The sequence below is a fragment of the Heloderma suspectum genome, chromosome 6 (genome assembly GCF_057233095.1).
Source record: "Heloderma suspectum isolate Gila_16-S chromosome 6, 16-S_ref, whole genome shotgun sequence".
In the NCBI taxonomy this organism is placed as follows: Eukaryota; Metazoa; Chordata; class Lepidosauria; order Squamata; family Helodermatidae; genus Heloderma; species Heloderma suspectum.
In genome coordinates, this window is record NC_139463.1 from 114,257,244 (window position 1) to 114,281,214 (window position 23,971).

Genomic DNA, 23,971 nt, shown 5'->3' on the forward strand with positions numbered 1-23,971 from the left:
GCTCTGCTAGGCAATGGCTCCCATGGTTTCAGGCAGAGGACTTTCAGATATGTGTACCATGAGATTATTTGAACTGGAGATGACAAGGATTCAATCTGGGAGCCTCTTTGAGCAATGTATGTACTCTGCCATTGAGCAACGATTCCTCCTCTCTCTAAAATTTCTGTCCATTTCTCTCTTTTTTAGTTTTCATATGGCTCATTTGAACCAACACTAAGTGATCAAACAGGCTTCTCTTCCTTTTACCGCATGGTCCCAAATGAGGCTTTTCAGTACCAGGGAATTGTTGAGTTACTTCTGCATTTTGGATGGAAATGGGTAGGACTCATCACAATGGATAACAATGCTGGAGAGCATTTCTTTCAGACATTGGAGCCAATGCTTTCCCAGAATGAAATCTGTTTAGCCTTCAGAGATATTGTTCCAACAAATTTTCATTTAATTAGGTTGGATGAAATTATTGATCAATTTCTCTATGTTATCCCAGACTTCATGAAAAGCAAAGCCAATGCAGTTATCATACATGGAGAAATTTCATCCATTTCATGGTTGACAGGCATTCAATGGATTAAAATGTTCACAGATCCAGTACCTCTTGAATACAATACAACTTTTGCAGCAAAGGTGTGGATTGTGACAGCTCAAATTGATATTGCATTACATATCATTCAAAAGGAATTCAATATGCAGACATTTCATGGTGCTATCTCCTTCACAATTCACTCAAACGAGGTTCTAGGCTTCCAAGAATTTCTTCAAACAACCCATCCTTCTAAGTCAAAAGGAGATGGCTTTATCAAGGATTTCTGGGAGCAAGCTTTTGACTGTTCCATGTCAAATTCTGATGTAACAACAGACTTTGCTGAACCCTGTACTGGGAAGGAAAGGTTGGAAAGCCTTCCTGCAACTTTTTTTGAAATGAGAATGACTGGCCACAGCTACAGTATCTATAATGCCATACATGCTCTAATGCATGCATTACATACCATATACTCATCCAGATCCCAGCCCAGAGCAATGACAGGTTCACACATATTGGCCTCCCATTTGGTGGAACCTTGGCAGGTAATGGCTTTTTTTTTTTTTTTACTAGAAAAGGATCTGTTGTTGTAACTTAAGTGTCATATGGTGGAGTAACATGCAGTAATAAGTGTAACTTTTACCCCCATTTTTTAAAAAATAAAACATGAGCATCCTCTTTTGTCTTACTTATATCCTCAAAATCATTCCTTTAGGATTATTGATGCCCCAAAGCCCCAGTATTTATTAGGGGTGGACGAAAGTCACTTACCTGGTCTCGCAGCTTTTCGCGGTGGGGGGGAGGCGCTTCGCTGCTCTCCCCGCGAAGTTCAGGTCGGGGGGGGAGGCTTCCCGCCTCGCCCGGCCGAAATTCAGGCCGGGGGGGAGGCTTCCCGCCTCGCCCAGCCGAAATTCAGGCCGGGGGGAGGCTTCCCGCCTCGCCCGGCCGCGAAATTAAAAGTTAAAAAAAAAACGCCCCCGTGATAGGCTACGTGACGATTAACGTAGCCTATCACGGCTAGATCTGCAAAGTCAGCTGTGATAGGCTACGTAAATCGTCACGTAGCCTATCACGGGTGACTTTAAAAAAAAACGCGTACGCAAATGGCGGCCCCCATAGGGAGCCGCCTTTCTCGTTCCTTATTTGGTCGCTGTAGTCTACGTAAATCTTTACGTAGACTACGGCGAAAATAAGGGCAACGCAAATAGCGTTGCCCTTATTTTCGCCGTAGTCTACATAATCTTTACGTAGACTACAGAGACCAAATAAGGAACATGAATGGCGGCTCCCTATGGGGGCCGCCATTAGCCGTACGCGCTTTTTTTAAAAAAAAAGTCACCCGTGATAGGCTACGTGACGATTTACGTAGCCCCTGACGAAGACCCGACGAACCGCCGGCCAGACCCGCCGCCGGGAGGGACATTTGGGAAAGGTAAGTCCCATCCCGGGGGGGGGGGGTGCAAGGGCGGGGGGGGCAGAGAATTTCTCCCCGAAACTTCTTCAGGGGGCCGAACACGTTGGCGCTCGGCCCCCCAAAGTTTCGGGGAGAAATTCTCCGCCATCCCTAGTATTTATAGCCTCATTTATTCTTTGGGAATTTTACTGGAATATCTCTCAACCACACCACAAGTTGATGAGGTTACACTGATACTCACTTTCTTCCTATATCTGGTACCCTAAGTGGGATGCTGCCCACTCTTATGACTCTATCATAAAAGGATGCATTTCATGGGAAGGGTGAAATAGTCAGAACATCATAGAATCATAATTCTGGAAAGTACCTTAGATGTCATCTAGACTAGTCCACCTCCCCTGCCAATGTAGGAAATCCTCTACCACAGGATCCCTCATATATGGCCATCCTATCTCTGCTTAAAAGAGTCCATCTGCTTACATAGCAGTCAGTTCCTCTGTGAAAAAGAACTTCTATCATCAGGAAGTTCTTCCTGAAGTGTGGTCTGAATCCTTTTACTTGTAATTGGTACCCAGTGATACAGGTCCTATCCCCTGAACAAACATAAAAATATTTTTTTTCTCTATGATCCATCTGACAGCCCTTTAAATATTTGATGATGGCTATCATATTGCCTCTTCTCCAGGCTAAATATAGCCTAATACTTCAAGTCCATGTAATCCAGCATCCTGTTTGTTATATAGTGGCCAGCCAAAAAAGCTTCAAAAAAGCTCACAATCAGGACATGAAGGGGAAATCCATTTGGTTTGCTTTTCCATGCAAACTATTTGGTTTCAAACTCACCGTTTCGAACCAATATGGGAACAGAAATTCAGGGTGCAATCCTGTTGAGATAGCTGGCAGTCTCCAAAGTTGGGGGCTGCTGAGTATCCAATGCAGGGTGGCCAGAGCATGGAGCTAATCCTCACCTCCATGCTGCATCCATCCTGCATTTTTTTGGCTAGATGGCCAATTTTGGCTGTCTAGCTGCAGCTTCGAGGAGGGGGAGGGAAGGAGGCCACATGGCATATAGGAAGCTGTGTAATGCAGTTTCTAAGGTCTCCTCCCTTCCCTCAAGGGCCACCCCCTTTTCCCCATCTCCACACTCCATTTCCAAATGGAGACACCTAGCTGGCATGGAGAGAACCATGTTGGCTACTAGTGGGTGTGGGAGGGGGCAGGGAGCCCTGGCTCTGACCTTGGTTCCCCAAAACTGAAAAATCCTATGGCCCTTTAGACAGTGTCTAGTGGCCATAGTATTGCCCACTCAGTTATCCTTTAAAATTCACACTTCAAACATTTGTTTTAAGTAGGGCTGTATGAAAGTCACTTACCTTTCCACGGATTATGTTTATGGGGGGGGAGGCATTCTGTCCCTCCCCCTGGAATCCTCAATGGGGGGGAGGCGATCCATTCCTCCCCCCCAGAATCCTCAACAGCCGGCTGTGCTCCGTGGTGGCTCCGCGGAGCAGCCAGCCAGGCCCACCCCAGCCCAGGCCAGAGCCATCCGCAGCTGGATTTCCAGCCGCGGAGGGCTCTGGGTAAAAAAAACAAAACAAAAAACCACGTACGCAAATGGCGGCGGCTATGGCTGCCACTATTTGCGTTCCTTATTTTTGGCCGTCTTAGTCTACGTAAATATTTACGTAGACTATTACGGCAAAAATAAAGGGGAACGCAAATAGCATGGCAGGCACTATTTGTGTCCCTTTTTGATTTGCCATTTTAGCCTACATAAATATTTACGTAGGCTAAAACGGGGAATCGAAAAGGAACGCAAATAGCGCCTGCTATGCTATTTGCGTTCCCCTTTGTTTTCACCGTAATAGTCCACGTAAATATTTACGCAGACTAAGATGGCGAAAAATAAGGAACGCAAATGGCAGCGGCCATAGCCGCCGCCATTTGCATATGTTTTTTTTTTTTAACCAGCCATGATAGGCTATGTAAATCTTTACATATCCTATCACGTCCCTGTAAAAAAAAAAAAAAACCACCTCCAGACTGCAAGTGGTGGTGGCAGCAGCCGGTCGGAAGACCAGCCGCCGCAGCCGCCGCCGCCGCCGCCAAAGCTGCCGCTGGAACCGCCGCCACCCGGAACATCCGCCCCAGGTAAGTCTCGTCCCGGTGGGGATCCGCAGTGGTGGCAGGGGGGTGGCAGGCCATTCCGCCACAGATTTGGGGGGCCGAATGCAGTGGCATTCGGCCTCACCGAAATCTGTGGTGGAATTCTCTGACATCCCTAGTTTTAAGACATTGAGTTCTCTAATAACAATAATGAAAAGCAATGTGTGCAAAATGTGTTTATTCAGGTTAAGTACATATACTTGGTTTCTTCCAATACAACAGACCCTCCTACAGTTGCTTTCTCTCTCTCTGTATCATCAGAGTTCTTTCTTGATTCCGGTGCTTCAGAATCTTTTCAGATTCTTTTATTCTTGACAGGCACTGTCTTCCTTGCAGTTTCCTCCCTGGAAGCCTCTTCATGCCATCTCCAAATTACATATAACCTCCATGACTGGGAGCCACTGACAGACATATCTTCAATGAATTTGTCTCATCCCCCTTTAAACCCCTCCAATCTAGAATCCATTGAAATCTCTTTAGCAGTAAATCCCCCAAATTAATTACATGACATAAGAAATAGTATTTGCTTGGCTTTCTTGAATCTCCTGTTAATATGTTTCATTGGATGACCTCAAGTTTTACTTTTATTACAGGTGTAGCCAACATCCTTCTCTTTTCAGTCATAAAATTAAATTCTTCAGTGGTGGTGTTCTATGGAAGAAGAGGACCTAAATCCATAAAGGAAATTGATTTTAAACCATTAATGAAAATAATACAACACTTTTTATTCTCTTTGTTTCTTTTTTCTCTTTCCACTTAGCTTCACTCTTTGGTTCAGAGGATATCATTCAACAACAGTGCTGGTGATGAAATTAGATTCAATGAACATGGAGAATTAGCAGCTGGATTTGATATTACAAACTTGATCACTTTCCCAAATAGGTCCTACGTCAGAGTCAAAGTGGGAAGGCTGGATCCACAGGCTCCTCCTGGCAAAAGATTCACCATTGATGATGAGAGAATCCAGTGGAATGGACACTTCATTCAGGTGTGGAAATAACCTCATTACCTCTCAAATGACACAGTTCATGGTCATCCAGAAAGCCAGGACGACATTACATTTCACATGAAAAGAAAAGCCCTCCTTCATGTAGGGATGGGTGAGAAATTAGTTACACTTCATCCTTGAACAGAATTTATCCACTTTTGTGCATCTTTGAAATGTATGCATTCTTCTCCCATTGAAGCATAGTTTTGTATATTTTATTTTTCAAAAGTACTTATGCTGTTGAACACTTTTAGTTAGGGATGTCAGAGAATTCCACCATGGATCTTGGTGAAGCCGAATGCCAGTGCATTCGGCCACCCGAAATCTGTGGCAGAACGGCTGTTTTGTGGGAAACCAACTATGTGAACCATGAGTGGGGATGTTTGGGAGATACATGTCTTTTCTTTAGATACTTGCCCTACTCTCAGTTATATGTTACTCAGTATTCATCACTGAGCAAAGCAAAGCTCTACTATAAGCTACAATACAGCTGCAAAATTTAAGTTACAAGGATACTTGATTTCTCCAAAGAAAAAAATGAAGTCTATGGTACCTAGATTTAATGTCAGCTTAAGATGCATCCAGGTTTTTAGAATATTTTCTATCAGACTACTCTTAGAATAAGAGGTTCATCACATGAGGCTGAAATCCCACATCCTTACTGGGGCTTCCAGCTTTCCTTTCAGATTCTTTGCAGGATTATGACCGGCTCCTTACACATGAGGAGATGTGGTTTGAATCAAGGAAAAAGTCCTTCCTCAGCAAATTCTATATGTTTCAATACATTTCATTTTACAGCAACTAGATGGTGCTGTGACAATAACACTTTGCCGTCACTAAATACAGCTGATAGAATGGATTAACATCCCTTGTCGCTTTATCTCTGATCTTTTTGAAGGTGGGATAAAGGAGGAAAAGCACAGGAAATGTCCTGGAGATTGACGACATAATGTAAAGGACTCACAAACCTCCATGTCTGGCCAATCATGAGTGTGCAATAAGTTGCTCATGTAGGAATGCTCTAAGATACGCATTTCAGAAGTGACATTTTCACTTATCACATTATATTCACCACCTAAATGTATCAGATAACTTCTAGGGATGTCAGAGAATTCCGCCACGGATCTCAGGGAGGCCGAATGCCAGCACATTCGGCCCTCCAAAATCGGTGGCGGAACGGTCTGCCACCCCCTCGCCCCCCCTGGGATGGGACTTACCTTGGGCGGATCTTCCTGGCGGCGGCGGCAGCGGCGGTTCGGCGGCGGTTCGGTGGTGGTTCGGTGGCGGCAGCTGCGGCGGCTGGTCTTCCGACCGGCTGCCGCTGCTGCCGCCGCCATTTCCAGTAAAAAAAAAAAAAGTGATAGGCTACGTAAAGATTTACGTAGCCTATCACGGCTAGATTTTTTAAAAACACCGTGATAGGCTACGTAAATAGCGTAGATGCTACGCTATTTGTGTTCCCCTTATTTTCGCCGTCTTAGTCTACGTAAATGTTTACGTAGACTAAGACGTGCCAAAATAAGGAACACAAATGGCGGCGCCCATGGGCGCCGCCATTTGTATACGCGCGGTTTTTTTTCTTTTAAATCAGCCATGATAGGCTACGTAAACATTTACGTAGCCTATCACGGCTGACTGCAGGGATGCAAACCACGGCAGCTACAGCCGCCCCCATTTGCGTCTCTGCTAGCCAGTGGCCGGATGTCCGGCTGCTGGCAGAGCCGGCCGGCGGCTCCGCAGAATCCCTGCAGAGCGGAGCCGGCCGGCCAGAATTTTGGGGGGGAGGGATGGAGCTCCTCCCCCCCCCGGACAGAATTTCAGGGGGAGGGGCGGAGTGCCTCCTCCCCAAAATATCATCCTTCAAAAAGGTAAGTGACTTTCGTACATCCCTAATAACTTCTAGGGATAGGAAGGAAATTAACACCAATTTTCTTCTTACCCCATCTCTGCCCCTACTTATTTGCTTCTCAGCTCAATTATAGGGGGAGGGAGAGAAGAGGTCTATCTAAAGAAAGAAGTTACTAGATTTCATACTTGTGACCCTCAGTCCTTTGCATGAGTGGACGGAACTCAATAGATTTATTTTTGAGTAAACATGCATAGGACTGGGCTTCACTTAGCCTTTGACAAGGTTGGATTCTCACCTGCAATATGTGGATAATGAGAATACTGACGTACCTCACAGGGTTGTTATGAGCATTACCTAGATGATGTATGCGGAGTAGGGTTGGTGGAGAATTTCTCCCCGAAACTTCGGGGGGCCGAGCGCCAACGTGTTCGGCCCCCCGAACAAGTTTCGGGGAGAAATTCTCTGCACCCCCCACCCCCCCACCCCCCCGGGACGGGACTTACCTTTCCCGAATGTCCCTCCCAGCGGCGGGTCCGGCCGGCAGTTCGGCGGGTCTTCGTCCTGGGCGGGAGCGGCAGCTGGTCTTTCGACCGGCTGCCGCCGCCGCCATTCCAATAAAAGAAAAAAAAACCACCCCCGTGATAGCCTACGTGACGATTAACGTAGCCTATCACGGCTAGATCTGCAAAGTCAGCCGTGATAGGCTACGTAAAGATTTACGTAGACTACAGAGACCAAATAAGGAACGCGAATGGCGGCTCCCTATGGGGGCCACCATTTGCGTACATGCTTTTTTTTTTTTAAACTCACCCGTGATAGGCTACGTGACGATTTACGTAGCCTATCATGGCTGACTTTGCAGATCTACCCGTGATAGGCTATGTTAATCGTCACGTAGCCTATCACGGGGGCGTTTTTTTTTTTTAACTTTTTAGTTCGCGGCCGGGCGAGGCGAGGCGCCTCCTCCCCGGCCTGAATTTTGGCCGGGCGAGGCGGGAAGCCTCCCCCCCGGCCTGAACTTCGCGGGGGGAGCAGCGAAGCACCTCCCCCCCACCGCGAAAAGCTTCGAGGACAGGTAAGTGACTTTTGTCCATTCCTAATGCGGAGTTCTTTGAACATCCAAAGGTCCTGTATAAAGATAATCATTGTTCTTTTTTAAAAGACCAAGCAAAAAAGGAATTGTTATTTGAACTCCTGCTCTTGGTCCCAAATTGCTGTCATGCAGTACAATCCTATACACACTTATCTGGAAGTAAGCTCCACTGAACTCAGTGGGGCTTACTTATGAGTAGACATGCATAGAACTACACTGTTAATTTAGCAGGCACACTGCAAAAAGAAAGGGTGTATCAGAAAAAACAGCAAGCAAGAAAGAAAAAATGAAGTGAAATTCTACCTTTGGCCATACATTTATTTTGTTTTTTTCTGTGCTTCAAATTTCTGTTGCTGAGGAATGAGCAGGATAAGGATTTTGCAAGCAAAACAAAACCCAGCCAGGAAAAAAAAAGTGTGCGTGGGGGAGTAGAAACTTCCTTTGCAAAACAGAAACTCAAGCTGAAGATGGGCTGTGACCACTGGGTTAGAAGATCGCCCCCCCCCCCCGCAGGGAAACAAACTCTTCAAACTACTTTCTTGGCTGCCAAAGCCCCTGACTGCTTCAGCCCAATGGAAAGGAGAGGGGATGTGTTGCACTGGGAAAGCTTTATTTTATGTTTTTGCATATGGGGTGGGCTCGGTGGGCTCCTTACAAAGATGCATGAACCATATCTCAGAACATGTGCCTCCCTCCTCATCCATTCTCCTTTTCTCTGCCTTTGGACTTGGCGGCTTCCTTCACAATCAAAGGAAAACTAGGGATGTACGAAAGTAACTTACCTTTTCGATAAGGCGATTCGCGGTGGGGGGGCGGCGCTCTGCATTTCCCCCTGAAATCCTTCCCTGGCCGGCTCCGCTCCACAGAGATTCTGCAGAGCCACTGGCCGGGGCCGCCTGCAGCCAGAAATCCAGCCGCTGGGCAGCCTTCCTTCCAGAAGAAAAAAAAACAAAACACCCACATACGCAAATGGCAGCGGCCATGGCGGCTGCCATTTGCTTTCCCTTTTTTTTTGCAGTTTTAGCCTACGTAAATATTTACATAAGTTATTACGGTGAAAAAAAGGTCAATGCAAATGGCATAGTGGGCACCATTTGCGTTCCTTTTTTTCCCTGCCATTTTAGTCTACATAAATATTTACGTAAGCTATTACAGCAAAATAAAAGGAACACAAATGGCGCCCACTACGCCATTTGCATTGCCCTTTTTTTCACCATAATACGTTACGTAAATATTTATGTAGGCTAAAACTGTGAAAAAAAGGGAATGCAAATGGCATAGTGGGCACCATTTGCGTTCCTTTTTTTCCCTGCCATTTTAGTCTACATAAATATTTACGTAAGCTATTACAGCAAAATAAAAGGAACACAAATGGCGCCCACTACGCCATTTGCATTGCCCTTTTTTTCACCATAATACGTTACGTAAATATTTATGTAGGCTAAAACTGTGAAAAAAAGGGAATGCAAATGGCGGCCGCCGTAGCTGCCGCCATTCACGCATGCGGGTTTTTTTTTTCTTGGCTTGCCGTGATAGGCTACGTAAATACTTACGTAGCCTATCACGGCAAAGGGCAGATGGCAATGGCGGCCATGGCAGCCGGTCAAAAGACCAGCCGCCGCTGCCGCCGCCGCCACACCTGCTGCCGGAGCCGCCACCGTCCGGAACATCCACCCCAGATAAGCCTCGTCCCGGGGGGAATCTGCAGGGGGGCAGGGGGCAGGCCATTCTGCCAAGGATTTCGGGGGGCCGAATGCCATTGCATTCGGCCTCACTGAAATCTGTGGCGGAATTTTCCGCCATCCCTAAGGAAAACTGGGAAAGGGGATGAGAGGAACACGGAAGAGGTGGGGAGGGTGTGAGAAAGCTGGAGCTTTACTTTTTTATTATCTCCAATGTGGTGGTAGCAGAAGCAGATGCATTTGCAGCCCAGCTTTTCTTTTTACCTTGTTAACACCCGGACTTCCCTTGCCAGCAGCTTCTCTGGGCATCTTCACAGGAGCGATTCATTGCATGCTTGTGACTGGCCACTCACGAATGTTTGTGGGTCCCTTACATGACATTGTCAACATCCAGGGCTCCTCCTGTGCTTTCTCAGGTTTATTCTACTGTAAAAAGCACTGGACATAATCAGTTTGTTTGTTTGCTTGTTTAATGTGCAGAACAGGTAGTGTGTAAAGTCAGTGTATTTCAGCCACGAGATGGTCCTGTCTAAAAGAAAACAGAGGAAAAGTGCTGAAATAGAAGCTTTTGATTCAAACCACATGGTCACTCCTGTCTGCCGATGTAATGGAGTTGATTGTAATCCTATGAAGAAAATGGAAACAGAAAGCCCTGGTAGGGATGTGGGATTTCTGCCTAGTGTGATGAACCTCTTTGTATACATCAGATACAGGAACTGAAGATCATGGCGAAAAGACAAAGAGAGTTGGGGGGGTGCTTGTTGTTCAGTCGTTAAGTCGTGTCTGACTCTTCGTGACCCCATGGACCATAGCACGCCAGGCCTTCCTGTCCTCCGCTCTGTCCTGGAGTGTGCTCAAGTCCATATTCATTGCATTGGTGATGCTCTCTAGCCATCTCATCCTCTGCCATCCCCTTCTCCTTTTGCCTTCAATCTTTCCTGGCATCAGGGTCTTTTCAGGGTGTTTTCAGGTGGCCAAAATATTTGAGCTTCAGCTTCAGTATCTGTCCTTCCAGTGAGCAGTCAGGGTTGATTTCCTTTAGGATGGAACTGATTTGACCTCCTTGCAGTCCAGGGGACTCGTAAGAGTCTTCTCCAGCACCACAGTTTGAAAGCATCCATTCTTCGGTGCTCAGCCTTCCTTATAGTCCAGCTCTCACAGCCATATGTTACTACTGGGAAAACCATAGCTTTGATTAGACAGACCTTTGTCAGCAAGGTGATGTCTCTGCTTCTTACTATGCTGCCTAGGTGTGCCATAGCTTTCCTCCCAAGGAGCAAGCATCTTTTAATTTCATGGCTACACAGTCACAGTCACCAGTCACAGTCATCTTGGAGCCCAAGAAAATAAAATATGTCACTGCTTCTATTTTTTCCCCTTCTATATGCCAGGAAATGATGGGGCCAGATGCCATGATCTTAGTTTTTTTAATGTTGAGTTTCAAACCAGCTTTGGCACTCTCCACTTTCACCCTCAACAAAAGGCTCTTTAGATCCTCTTCACTTTCTGCCATTAGGGTGGTAACATCTGCATATCTGAGGTTGTTGATAATTCTCAAGGCAATCATAATTCTGACCTGTGATTCATCCAACCTGGTGTTTCTCATGATGTACTCTGCATATAAGTTAAATAAGCAGGTGACAATATACAGCCTTGTCATTCTCCTTTCCCAGTTTTTAACCAATCGGTTGTTCCATGTCCGGTTCTTACTGTTGCTTCTTGACCCTCGTACAGGTTTCTCATACAGATTGCTTCTTGACCCTCGTACAGGTCCTCCCGACCTGAGGGGCTCATCTTCCTGTGTCATCTCTTTTAGCCTTGTGATACGTTCCATGGGGTTTTCTTGGCAAGAATACTGGAGTGGGTTCCCATTTCCTTCTCCAGTGGACCACATTTTGTCAGAACTCTCCACCATGACCTGTCCATCTTGGGTGGCCCTGCACAGCATAGCTTATGGCTTCACTGAGTTACTCAAGCCCCTTCAGCACAACAAGGCAGTGATCCATGAAGGGGTGTTTAGCTGCCTGCACATAGTTCTCATAAACTCACTGACACCAGTTCTTGCTGTTTTCTTCTACACTGCTGCTTTCCTCTTGCTTTCCCACTGACTCACCACCATCTCCTGATGCTGCTTTCCTTAATGCAACAGTTTTTTCCCATCCCTCTCAACCTTCCAAACAAATCAGCTGAGAATCCTGAGTGAAAAAGAGAGGCTTCTGTCACTGCTTCTCCTTTTGAGAGTCCCATGGTTTATTTTTAATCAAATACAATTGAAATTTACAAAAAAAAAAAAAAACAGCATTCCACCAACTACAATAGAAGAGGACTGGGAAACTATTAATGTTTGAAGTGACCAGACTATTTATTTAATAAATAATGAGCAAAGAAAGTTACCAGTCACTTTTTGGAAGACATTTTTGAACATGCATTTTTTTTTCTTTTGAGCAAGCATGTTTTTGTTTGTGCCACTTGTAAATTTCAGAAAGCTTGGTGAAACCTTTCACATGGTATTGAGGTTAGATTTACCCACCCACCCCTTTTTCCCATTTTATATGGTGGAAACTATTTTTACATAACACCTTGACTATTACGATCCCTCCTGGGACTGTAATAATCTAGCCCAGTTTTGTCTGCTCTGACTAACTGGTGTCTCTAAAGACTTCTTTCACATCACCTACTACCTGATTTGCCTATCTGGAGACAGTGATTGAATCTGGGACCTTCTGCATGGAAGGCATGTGCTCTACCACTGAGCTACGGTCTTTTTCTTAACTCCAGTTTTGGTCTGCTAGTTACATTTGTAATTCTGGTTTTTATTGTTTCATACTGAAGACTTTTTTTATTACAAATGCAACCTTGGGAGTGGGGGTCCACCCTATAAGGTGGGGATGATTGAAAGACAGACAGACAGACAGACAGACATATTCACCTCTTTTATTTACCAGTAGATCATTTTTAAAGTGACATTCCAAACAATTATCTCTGTGCTAACTATTACTTTTCTTCAAGGACAGATACCTCCCCTCTCTCTATGTAATGACAAGTGCTATCCTGGTTACAGCAGAAAAAAGAAGGAGGGGGAGAAATTTTGTTGCTACAGTTGTGATTCATGTCCAGAAGGGAAGACTGCAAACAAGACAGGTAGGAGATGTAATGTTAAGAAACATCATTCAGTTCAACTATTCAAATAATCATGTCACATGAATGTCAAGAGGTGTAAATCTTGGTGGATTACAACATAATGGATGGCATTAGGTTCCTGACACTTTAAGGTAGATAGAGCTCCTCCCACAATCTGAGCAGTGGCATATAATGTCTAGGGATGTACGGATCATGGGGAGGCCAAATGCCAGCGCATTCAGCCCCCCAAAATCGGTGGCGGAACGGCCCCCCCGCCACCCCCCCCCCCGGATGGGACTTACCTGGGGTGGATTTTCCTGGTGGCGGCGGCTCCGGCGGCGGCTCTGTCGGCGGTTCGGCGGCGGTGGCTCCAGCGGCCGGTCTTCCGACCGGCTGCCACCGCTGCCATTTCCAGATTAAAAAAACACAAAAAAAGTGATAGGCTACGTAAAGATTTACGTAGCCTATCACGGCTGACTTTAAAAAAAAAAGCACGCGCGTACGCAAATGGCAGCAGCCATGGCCGCCGCCATTTGTGTTCCTTATTTTGGCATGTCTTAGTCTACATAAACATTTACGTAGACTAAGAAGGCGAAAATAAGGGGAACGCAAATCGCGTAGACGCTATGCTATTTGCGTTCCCCTTATTTTCGCCATCTTAGTCTACGTAAATGTTTACGTAGACTAAGATGTGCCAAAATAAGGGACGCAAATGGCGGCGGCCATGGCCGCCACCATTTGCATACGCGCATTGTTGTTGTTCTTTTTTATCAGACGTGATAGGCTACGTAAAGATTTACGTAGCCTATCACGGCTGACTGCAGGGACGCAAACGGCGGCAGCTATGGCCGCCGTCATTTGCGTCCCTGCTAGCCAGCGGCCGGATGTCCGGCTGCTGGCGGAGCCGGCCGGCGGCTCCGCAGAATTGCTGCAAAGCACAGCCGGCCGGCCAGGATTCCGGGGGGGGGAGGAATGGAGCGCCTCCCCCCCAGCAAGGATTCCGGGGGGAGGGATGGAACGCCTCCCCCTGCACCACAGCATAATCCCCAAAAGATAAGTACCTTTTGTACATCCCTAATAATGTCACACCAATTACAGTTTGACCCATTTTCCCATGCCAAATTGACTTTATGGGAAAATCCAGATCTAAGAATAGGAAAGAAAATATTTCTATGGCGGATCTGGACAGATAAAATGTTCTTTACCCTGGATCAATTACTGGGTGTTGATGATGAGTTTTTGCCATTTTCAGCTTTGCAAGATAAATTTGATTTGCCTGATACAGCTGAATGGCAGTATTCGCAATAGAAACATGCATTAGTATCTAGATTTGGTCCTGCTGCTTTTACTGCCTTGGAGTCTCCTCTGCTATTGGAAACACTTATTGAAGCTGACCAGGTGTATTGACCCACGATTTATGTTTTTAAAGACTTACCAACAACATTGAATATGTTGCTTGGAGGCTACAGCAGGAATGGAACAGGGAATTGTAATGTCCTGTTGTGCCCAATCAATGGACTGCCATTTTGGCATCTATATATGCTATCTCTATAGATCTCCGGTTATGTCTTATTTGGCAAAAACTTTGGTTTTGTCTTTATTGGACGCCACAACATCTCTTTAACAAAAGTTTGTCCAACTCAGCTAATTGTTGGAGGTGTAATGCAGTTAATGCTCCTTTTATTCATATGTTTTGGAAATGCCTGATAGTTGCCTCCTTTGGGGAGGAAGTTATCATATGGATAAACTTTGTATTGAAAAGCTCTTTAAAATTTGCTGATGTACATGTTCTCTTAAACAATTTACCTGCTTTTTGGAATGTAACACGCTTTTTTCATACCCCCTTGGCTGCTAAAAGACTGATACTACAATACTGGAAGGATAAAAGCTCACCACTTATAATGCAATGCATTGAAGACTTAACAACACTAGCAACGTTTGAAAGAGCGGTATATAGGCGTCACTTGCAAATGGACTTATATTTGGATATCTGGTCTGCTTTACTGAAGCTTAGGTGTAATCTATCCTATTCTTTTTTCCTCCCTAGGATGTTGTATTATTTGAAACTGAGGACTTCAGAGTATGTTGTCATATATATTTTTTTTAATTTTTTGGTTTTGTTATATTTTTGTTTGTTTGTTTTGTTGAAACACACAATAAAAAATTGATTTTAAAAAGAGGTGTAATCTAGAAGATACATCAGTGTCTGTGACTGATTAATGTTGGCCTCCTTGGCAACTGGGGGAAATAAATAAATGTTTTATTTAGAGGAGTGCACTGACCCCTAGCTTTGACTTGGACTCTGATTTGGTACTTCAGGAAATGGCCACATTCAGCTTGGAATGATTCAGATTAGTAGTGGTGGGAGCCTCTTTTCCCAGGCATTAAAAATTGATGATGATGCTGTATCCCATCATATTGGTTGTATTTTAGGTTGGGATCACCTAACACTCAGGGCTGCAAGAACTGGTTGAGGTGGATTCTTGGAAAGATGCATTTTTTTTTTTTTTTTGTGAAAACAATTATCATAGTATTTAATTTTAGCATATTTTCACCTTTCAGATATGGATGATTGCATCAGCTGCCCAGCAGATCAATATCCAAACAAGGGAAGAGATCATTGCATTCCCAAGGTTCAAAGCTTCCTTTCTTTTGAAGAATCTTTGGGCATCACCTTATATTCTTTGGCTCTTTTCTTTTCTCTGATCACAGCTCTGGTGCTTGGAATCTTCATTAAGCAACGGGACACTCCCATTGTCAAAGCCAACAACCGAAGCCTTACCTACATTCTCCTTGTGTCGCTCCTTCTTTGCTTCCTCTCCTCCTTCTTATTCATCGGACAGCCCAATAAGGTGACCTGTCTTCTCCGACAAACAGTGTTTGGCATCATTTTCTCCATTGCTCTTTCATCAGTTCTAGCCAAAACAATTGTAGTGGTTGTGGCTTTCATGGCCTCCAAGCCAGGAAACATCTTCCGCAAGTGGGTGGGGAAAACATTGTCACATTCTATTGTCTTTTGTTGCTCCTTTGTTCAAGTAGGCATTTGTGCTATTTGGTTGGGTACATCCCCTCCATTCTCAGATTTAGATATGCATTCACTGTTTGGGGAAATAATTGTGGAATGCAATGAAGGATCTGTTATCATGTTTTATCTTGTCCTGGGCTACATGGGACTTTTGTCCATCATCAGCTTCACTGTGGCCTTCCTAGCCAGGAAGTTACCAGACAGTTTCAATGAAGCCAAGTTCATCACCTTCAGCATGTTGGTCTTTTGCAGTGTTTGGCTCTCCTTCATTCCCACTTACCTAAGCACCAAGGGCAAATATATGGTGGCTGTAGAGGTCTTCTCCATCTTGGCCTCCAGTGCTGGTGTACTGGACTGCATATTTTCACCCAAATGCTATGTCATTATGATGAGACCAGACTTGAACAATAGGGAGCAGCTAATTAGGAGAAAGCATTAAAGTAGATTATCATCAGTCCACCTGTTATTCTGTTGAAAATTTCCATTTACTGATTTCATGCTTTTGATCCAAATGCAAGTAGTAAGATTTGTATGTAAAATGAAGCATCCAAGTGATAAATTCAGTGTTGGACTAGGAGCTGGGAGATCCGGGTTCTAGTCCCCACTCGGCCATGGAAGCTCACTGGGTGACTTTGGGCCAGCCACAGACTCTCAGCCCAACCCACCTCACAGGGTTGTTGTTGTGAGGATAAAATGGAGAGGAGCAGGATAATGTAAGCCACCTTGGGTTCCTTGCAAGAGGAAAAAAGGCGGGGTCTAAATGCAATAAATAAATAAATAAATAATTCTACCAAGTGTCACTGATTTGTTTGTTTCCATGATGGACCTTGTAGTGTTTGTGATAGGTCCATTCCTTGAGCCAGGGCAGGGTTTCTTTCTGCCTTGGGTTAAGCACAGATAATCCACCCCAGGATTTATAGCAGACTGGAAAAGCAAGGGCCAATCTAGCTGTGGCTATTTGCAAGAAAGGAACACTAAAAAAATAAACAACCCATCTTTAAGTTTTGTGTGGAACCAGATTCTTCCTTCCAAGGGTCCCAGGCCCCTGGACACAACACTGGTGATGAAAGTAGAAAAGAACCCCAATAAAGAGGAAGAAAACAAAACAAAACTATTCAAACAATCAGGTATTTTGTTTCCTATGCTTTACAAAAAAATGTGTATCTAAGACAAATAGTTGTGTTTTTTGTGGTTTGTTTGTTTTTTCTTCTCAAAAGCAGGGGAGGAAACAGAAGGGAAGAGTAGAGGAGATAAGACACTATCTTATTCACCCTAACTGGCAACAGAACCATCACAACAGCTGCTTTTAAAAAGGGTTTGGAGTGCAGATTGCCAGCACACAACAAGCTGAATTTCCTCTCCACTGAAATATGTGTCCTTCTGCCCACAAAGCTTTCATAATTGGAAATCTGCAACCAGATTCTTACTTCTAAAGGTCCCAGGTCCCTAGACACAACAGAGGGTAGCTGTGGAAGTTGGGGAGTACATACCCAAAAGCCTCTGACAAATTATGACCAATGAAATTCTTCATTGTTTAACCATCCCAGTAAAGGGATTTTTTTTTGTTTTGAATGTTTCATTCTTGTGAGTTCAGTTTACCTAATCCAGCTACACATATTGAAAGCGTTTGTCTCTCTCACACCCTTCAAAATGACACCAAGCAACTACTACATGGGCAACTACTGTCTTTGTTACAAGACAGTAACAAAGCAAAGCTTCAAGCCTACTCAGATATATTATAGCCTCTCAGAGGTCACCCAGAGTAAACATTACAGAACAACAACAGTTATTTACATGGCATTTCTTCACAATCCCCCCCCCCATCATTCTAATCACCATTTGCACATGGAGGGAAAATGTGTGCAGTGGAGAGCCTTCTGAATCTGTGGAGGCTTTACTCAAGACTTAGAACCTTGGAAAATAATGTCTGGCTTGAGGCATAAATACATGAAGTATGTCTCTTTCAGAGATGTTGGTCAGAAGAATGCCTATTTTTCTTACATCTCACATCTGGATTCAAGAGGGGTATTTGCGGTTTGGAGAAAGTGGATAGGGAAACATTTTTTCCCTCCCCTATAATTAAGGATGGCGCAGGTGTCCTAAGAGGGATGGAGTCTGATGGACTCCCCCCTGTCTGACCTCCCAGACCCCGCTCACCAAGTGCCCCAGAGCTCAGCAAGCAGCTGGGAGCGTCACCAAGGAGGACTTGTCCTGCCTTTGCCAGCTGTAAAAGAAGCCCTTGACGACTGGCACAGGGAGGAGGGTAGGGATGTCAGAGAAATTCTCTCAAAAGTGAAATGGGTCCGAAATCAGCCACATTCGGTTCGCCGAACCCTATCCCAGGACGGGGCACCCCGGTCTACCCGAACGTGAGCTCACGCGGCACTTTATTTTTTTTTATCTGCCGAAAGTTTTACGAAGGTATTTACGAAGGAAACTTCACAAATTAGGACGAGAGATGGCGAAAGGGATTTCACAAAACTATTTAATAAACATGCAGTTTCCTTTCCTGCTACGACGTGGCTTTCTTTGGCTGGGAGGGACGGGGTCACGAAGTGCACGTAGCCTGCCTGCCCTGAGGCTGAGCTTCATAGCCTCATCTTTTGTTTTATACTTTTATTGTCTGTGTGAGGTCAGGTTCAGGTCAGGTGAGGTCACGTGAGCGAGATCCCTCCAGGCCACCCCCCACCCCACCAGGAAGATAACGTCACTGAGGGGAGGGAACTCATCGACCATTTATCCCCTGGATTCCCGCCTTTAGTTCACATAGGACGGTGGTCGTGCAGCCTCACTTGCTCCAAGCTAGACTCCAGAGTCCAGAGACAGACTAGAACAGGCGCCGCTGCTGCTCTGTCCCAGCTGCTGCAAGGAAGGTGTTTCTTTCTCTGCATCCCCGCGTTCTACGGCACTGCAGTTCAACCTTTTTTCTTTTTTCTTTATTACAGTGAAGGTATGTTTACTTTACCTGAATGTGCCCCTATGCTTAGTGATTTTGGGGTGAGATGGAGGAGCAGGGGGAACGGGGGGGGGAAGGCATCCTGCAAGGACTCCATCCCCCATCCTCCTGGGCTTTCCAGGATTCACCCATGTGCCTGCCTATGTATTTCTTTCTGGGGCGGGGGGAGGGGGGGAGCTGGAAGGACTCCATCCCCCATCCTCCTGGGCTTTCCAGGATTCACCCATGTGCCTGCCTATGTATTTCTTTCTGGGGCGGGGTGAGGGGGGGAGCTGGAAGGATTCCATCCCCCATCCTCCTGGGCATGGATGGACCACATCCTCCATCCTGGGCTTTTCAGCCTAGTCTGCTGTACAATATGCCCCTATTTAGTTAGCACTGAACGGCTGGATTGGAGGGTAACTACCTCTACACTGTACTATATCTGCGATTAGGCTGTTCACATGATTTCAGCTTTGCCACATGCATTTATGTCTCCTTCTGCCCAGAGACATGAACATGGAGAAAAGAGGAACCCGTGGTCAATCCGGCACTCAAAAGAGGCGTGGACGCCCGGCAAGAACATACACCACTGAGGTTGCATTTCAGCGGTATTTTAAGAATGAGATGGAAGTGAAGGAAGCCCAAGGTGTGACCAGGAGCGACAGCAGCCCCAGCCCCAGCCCACCCCGCACCCGTAAGCAGCGCACACCACCAATTTCCGCTACAGAAAGTGGCACAGGCACAGCCGGCCACAACTCCAGAAGAAGAGGAAGAAAGTTCTTGGATGGTGAGTGGAAGGGCAGTGTCTCCAAACCCAAAGCGGATGAAAATGTTCCCAAGGAGACTCTGCAGTGGTAGGATGAAAGTCAAGATATCTACCTCATTCCAAATGATGAATCTGGTAAGACTCTGTCATCACAGGTGCTTGTGAATATCTGGATACAAATAAATATCTTTGAATATTTGAATAGTCCCTACATTAGCCTTCTGCAACCTGCATCCTTCCAGATGTTTTGGGCTACAACTCCCAGCATTATTGACCATTGGTCATGCCGGTTGGGCCTGATGGGAGTTGAAGTCCAAAACCTTTGGAGGGGACCATTTGGGGAAGGGATCTTCTTCTTCAACACAACAAAACATACATGACTGTTTTACATTCATTCATATTCATTTCTGTGAACGTATTTCATATTATTTAAATGTTACATGGTGCTCCAGTACTAAAGAAAACCCCAAGTCTTTAAAAGAACTGCAATACTGTCTCAAACGATACACCTTTTCGGTGGGAAAACACTTCAGTGTTTTGTGCTTGCTTTGTTTCCAAAGCCATTCATCATAGTTTGCTGTCTTGTTTGGGCTTGATCTCTTTTAACTAGAGCTGCAATGTGAATTGATTAAGCAATTACATTTCTGAGGATGTTTTTTAAAATGTTGCAGAAATCTGAGTCAGAGACTTATTTAGTCTCTTTAGTCTGACCCCCGATATGGCTAGTACAAAAAGAGGGCCTGACTAATCAGGCACTGCTCCTGGGGGACCACAAATGCACCCTTGAAAAAGGCAGTGGGATTCGCCAAGTATGTGCTCAGGTCAGGACCAGCCCTATCGTTAGGGAGCAGCGAGGTGTTGTGGCACAGAACTGGGGGTGCTCCTCAGACTGCCTTGCAACTCCTCAGCCAGCTTGTTGTCCTCTGGTGTGGTGGAAGAGGCTCTCCCATTGTCACTGTTCAAGTAAGATTCAGCTATCGCCCTATGTAGGATGGAGGGGTGCCATTTTACCCTTTGCCTCAGGAAGCAAAACGCGTTGGGCCAGCCCTGTGGGGGATGAGTCCCACACAATGGTATAATAGAGCTGATGAAAGGAGTGGACCTTGCAAGGGAGCCAGATATCTCCTCCCCCATGCTTTTCAGACATTCACCAGTGAGGACACGTTTAGATAACTCTCGTTGAGTTTCCCAGTCTGTACAGTACCTTTTTTTTGCACCTAATGTGTTTTCTCAGTGCTCGGTAGTGCAGGAGTAGCTTACAACTGCACCTTGTGTCATGTGGATTGATTGCAAGTCCTCCAAGCTATGTTTCATAGATTGCTAAAACAACACAGTTTTATTCTCTTGGCTATTACTCATGTGTAAAAGTCACATTTCTCATGAAACTCTGCTTCTATGTATTTTTAATCTTTACAGAGACGCCCACAACCATCCTCCCTGCATCCGACAGCGGAAGTGGGACAGGTGAACCAGGTCCACAGCTGCCTGCTGATGATCACCTCGTGGGCGGTGGCTCATGTGATTTTGAAAAAAAGGCCGGAGGACTTAGTGTCATCAGTGATCCGGACAGCGAAGATGATGAGGAGCTCTTCTATATCAATGATGTCCCTGCTGAGACTGGGTCTGACTCTGTTCTCCACTTCCAGCCTTCTGGGTTCTGTGGGAGCAATCCCAAACCTCAGGAACAAACATCCCCTGCTAAGCACTGGTCAGCACCATCAGCAACACCATCAACAACACCATCCACAGATGAGTGGAAACATGCAGCTCCAGATGCCACCTCATCTGGAACCGAAATCCCTATTCCCCAAAGAAGAAATGATGGTGGCAGGGTGAGCTCCTATGTGTGGCGCTTCTTCAAATATGCAGAGAACGACCGCTATGTTGTGATGTGCGATATTTGTAGAAGCCGTGTGCGGCTAGGAAAAGAAGGGGGCTGTGCACGAGTGGGCACGTCTGGCATGAGGCGACACATGTAGGTTCATCATCCGCTTCTTGTGCCCAAAGATAGCAATGGGAAGCCACAACCAACCAAAAAGAACAGTACCGCCTTTGCCTCATCTTCCAAAGACCTCACGCAAAGTGGTCTGGGTGGGAAGGGCACAGAAGGCAGCTTCGCTAAGAGGAAGGTCTCACTGGAGAAATGCCTTGCGCTGACACAGAAATTACCCTCTGACAGCGCCCAGGCACGACTGTGGACCCACCTCCTGACAGTGGCCATTGCAGCACGTATGCTTCCCTTCTCCCTGGTGGAAGATGAAGACTTTTTGGCCTTCATTAAGAGCATCTGCCCTCGGTGGGATGTCCCCTCTCGTCACTACATTAGTGGCATAGCCATTCCAGCCCTGGCTTCTGCAATCAGACGGATGCTCCAACAGGATTTGAAATGTGCAGTTGGAGGAAGTGTACATTTAACAAGTGACACATGGACAAGTAACAAAACAATGTCTTATCTGTGTGTCACCGCGCACTGGGTATCCATCAGTGCGAGCAGCCGACTGAGTTGTAGAACAGTGACATTGTCCCTCACAATGCTCTCAGGGACACACACAGCGGAAAACGTCAGCAGCAGCATCAGTGGTGTTGTTCAGTCCTGGTTGGCCCCCTTAAATCTTACAGTGGGCTGTGTAGCAACAGACAATGCCTCAAACTACCTAAAAGCAGCCCGCATTGCACGGCTAAACCACGTTCCGTGCGTTGCGCACTGCTTGAACCTTGTGGTGCGTTCTGGATTGAGCAACGCCTCCCCTAAACTTGGCAAGCTACTTAAGGTGGCCCGATCCATTTGCACCCACTTCAGGCAGTCCTGCTCAGCAATGGAGGCAATCGGCACCATCCAACGTAGCCGTGGCCTTCCAGAACACAAATTCATTTTGGATGTGTCCACACGCTGGAACAGCACATTGCATATGCTTCAGAGACTCTGTGAGCAGAGACCAGCTATAAATGACTACATCACTGAGAAACAACACCACTGCAAATTTTTTGTCACACCACATTAGTGGCTCTGGATGCAAGACCTGGCGGACATTTTAAAAATTTTCGATGAATGCACAGCGGTACTGAGTGCAGACTATGCCACACTGGGCCAAGTGCTACCTGTGCTGAGGATCATAGAGGGGGTGCTGAGAAAACGCCATTCTGAGATTTGTGAGCGCACCAGTGCTGGAGGCAGGGAATTATTCCCCAATCCTGCAGTTAGGCTTGCAGAATTCCTTCTGCAGGAGCTGGGCACCAACAAACACATCACTTCAATCAGGGGGGACATGAAATACGTTGCTGCTGCATTCCTTGAGCCACGGTTCAGGGATAGCTCAACAAGTGCGGAGCCTCCAAACGACAACCCTGACTTCCAAAGTGTAAAAAAAAAATTGACTGAGAAATAGGGGTGCACGAAAGTCCCTTACCTGTCCTCGAAGCTTTTCGCGGTGGGGGGGAGGCGCTTCGCTGCTCCCCCCGCGAAGTTCAGGCCGGGGGGGGAGGCTTCCCGCCTCGCCCGGCTGAAATTCAGGCCGAGGGGGAGGCTTCCCACCTCACCTGGCCGAAATTCAGGCCGGGGAGGAGGCGCCTCGCCTTGCCCGGCCGCGAACTAAAAAGTTAAAAAAAAAACGCCCCCGTGATAGGCTACGTGATGATTAACGTAGCCTATCACGGCTAGATCTGCAAAGTCAGCCATGAGAGGCTATGTAAATCGTCACGTCGCCTATCACGGGTGACTTAAAAAAAAAAAAAAAAGCACGTACGCAGACGTGACTTAAAAAAAAAAAAAAGCGTGTACAGATAATGGCGGCCCCCATAGGGAGCCGCCATTCGCGTTCCTTATTTGGTCGCTGTAGTCTACATAAATCTTTACGTAGACTACGGTGAAAATAAGGGCAACGCAAATAGCATTGCCCTTATTTTCGCCGTAGCCTACGTAATCTTTACGTAGACTACAGCAACCAAATAAGGACCGGGAATGGCGGCTCCATATGGGGGCCGCCATTATCTGTACACGCTTTTTTTTTTTTTTAAGTCACCCGTGATAGGCTACGTGACGATTTACGTAGCCTATCACGGCTGACTTTGCAAATCTAGCCATGATAGGCTACATTAATCGTCACGTAGCCTATCACGGGGGCGTTTTTCTTTTCTTTTCTTGGAATGGCGGCGGCGGCAGCCGGTCGAAAGACCAGCTGCCGCTCCTGCCCCGGACGAAGACCCGCCGAACCGCCGGCCAGACCCGCTGCCGGGAGGGACATTCGCCAAAGGTAAGTCCCGTCCCGGGGGGGGTGGGGGGGCGGGGGGTGGAGAATTTCTCCCCGAAACTTGTTCGGGGGGCCGAACACGTTGGCGCTCAGCCCCCCGAAGTTTCGGGGAGAAATTCTCCGCCAACCCTACTGAGAAAGTCATGGAGTGCTTCCAGAGAGA

At 46.2% G+C, this 23,971-nt stretch overlaps 1 pseudogene; it reads left to right on the top strand.

The window, feature by feature from the left end:
- Positions 1–249: 249 nt before the first annotated feature.
- On the top strand, positions 250–16,332 carry LOC146342617 (vomeronasal type-2 receptor 26-like; annotated as a pseudogene).
- Positions 16,333–23,971: the final 7,639 nt, after the last annotated feature.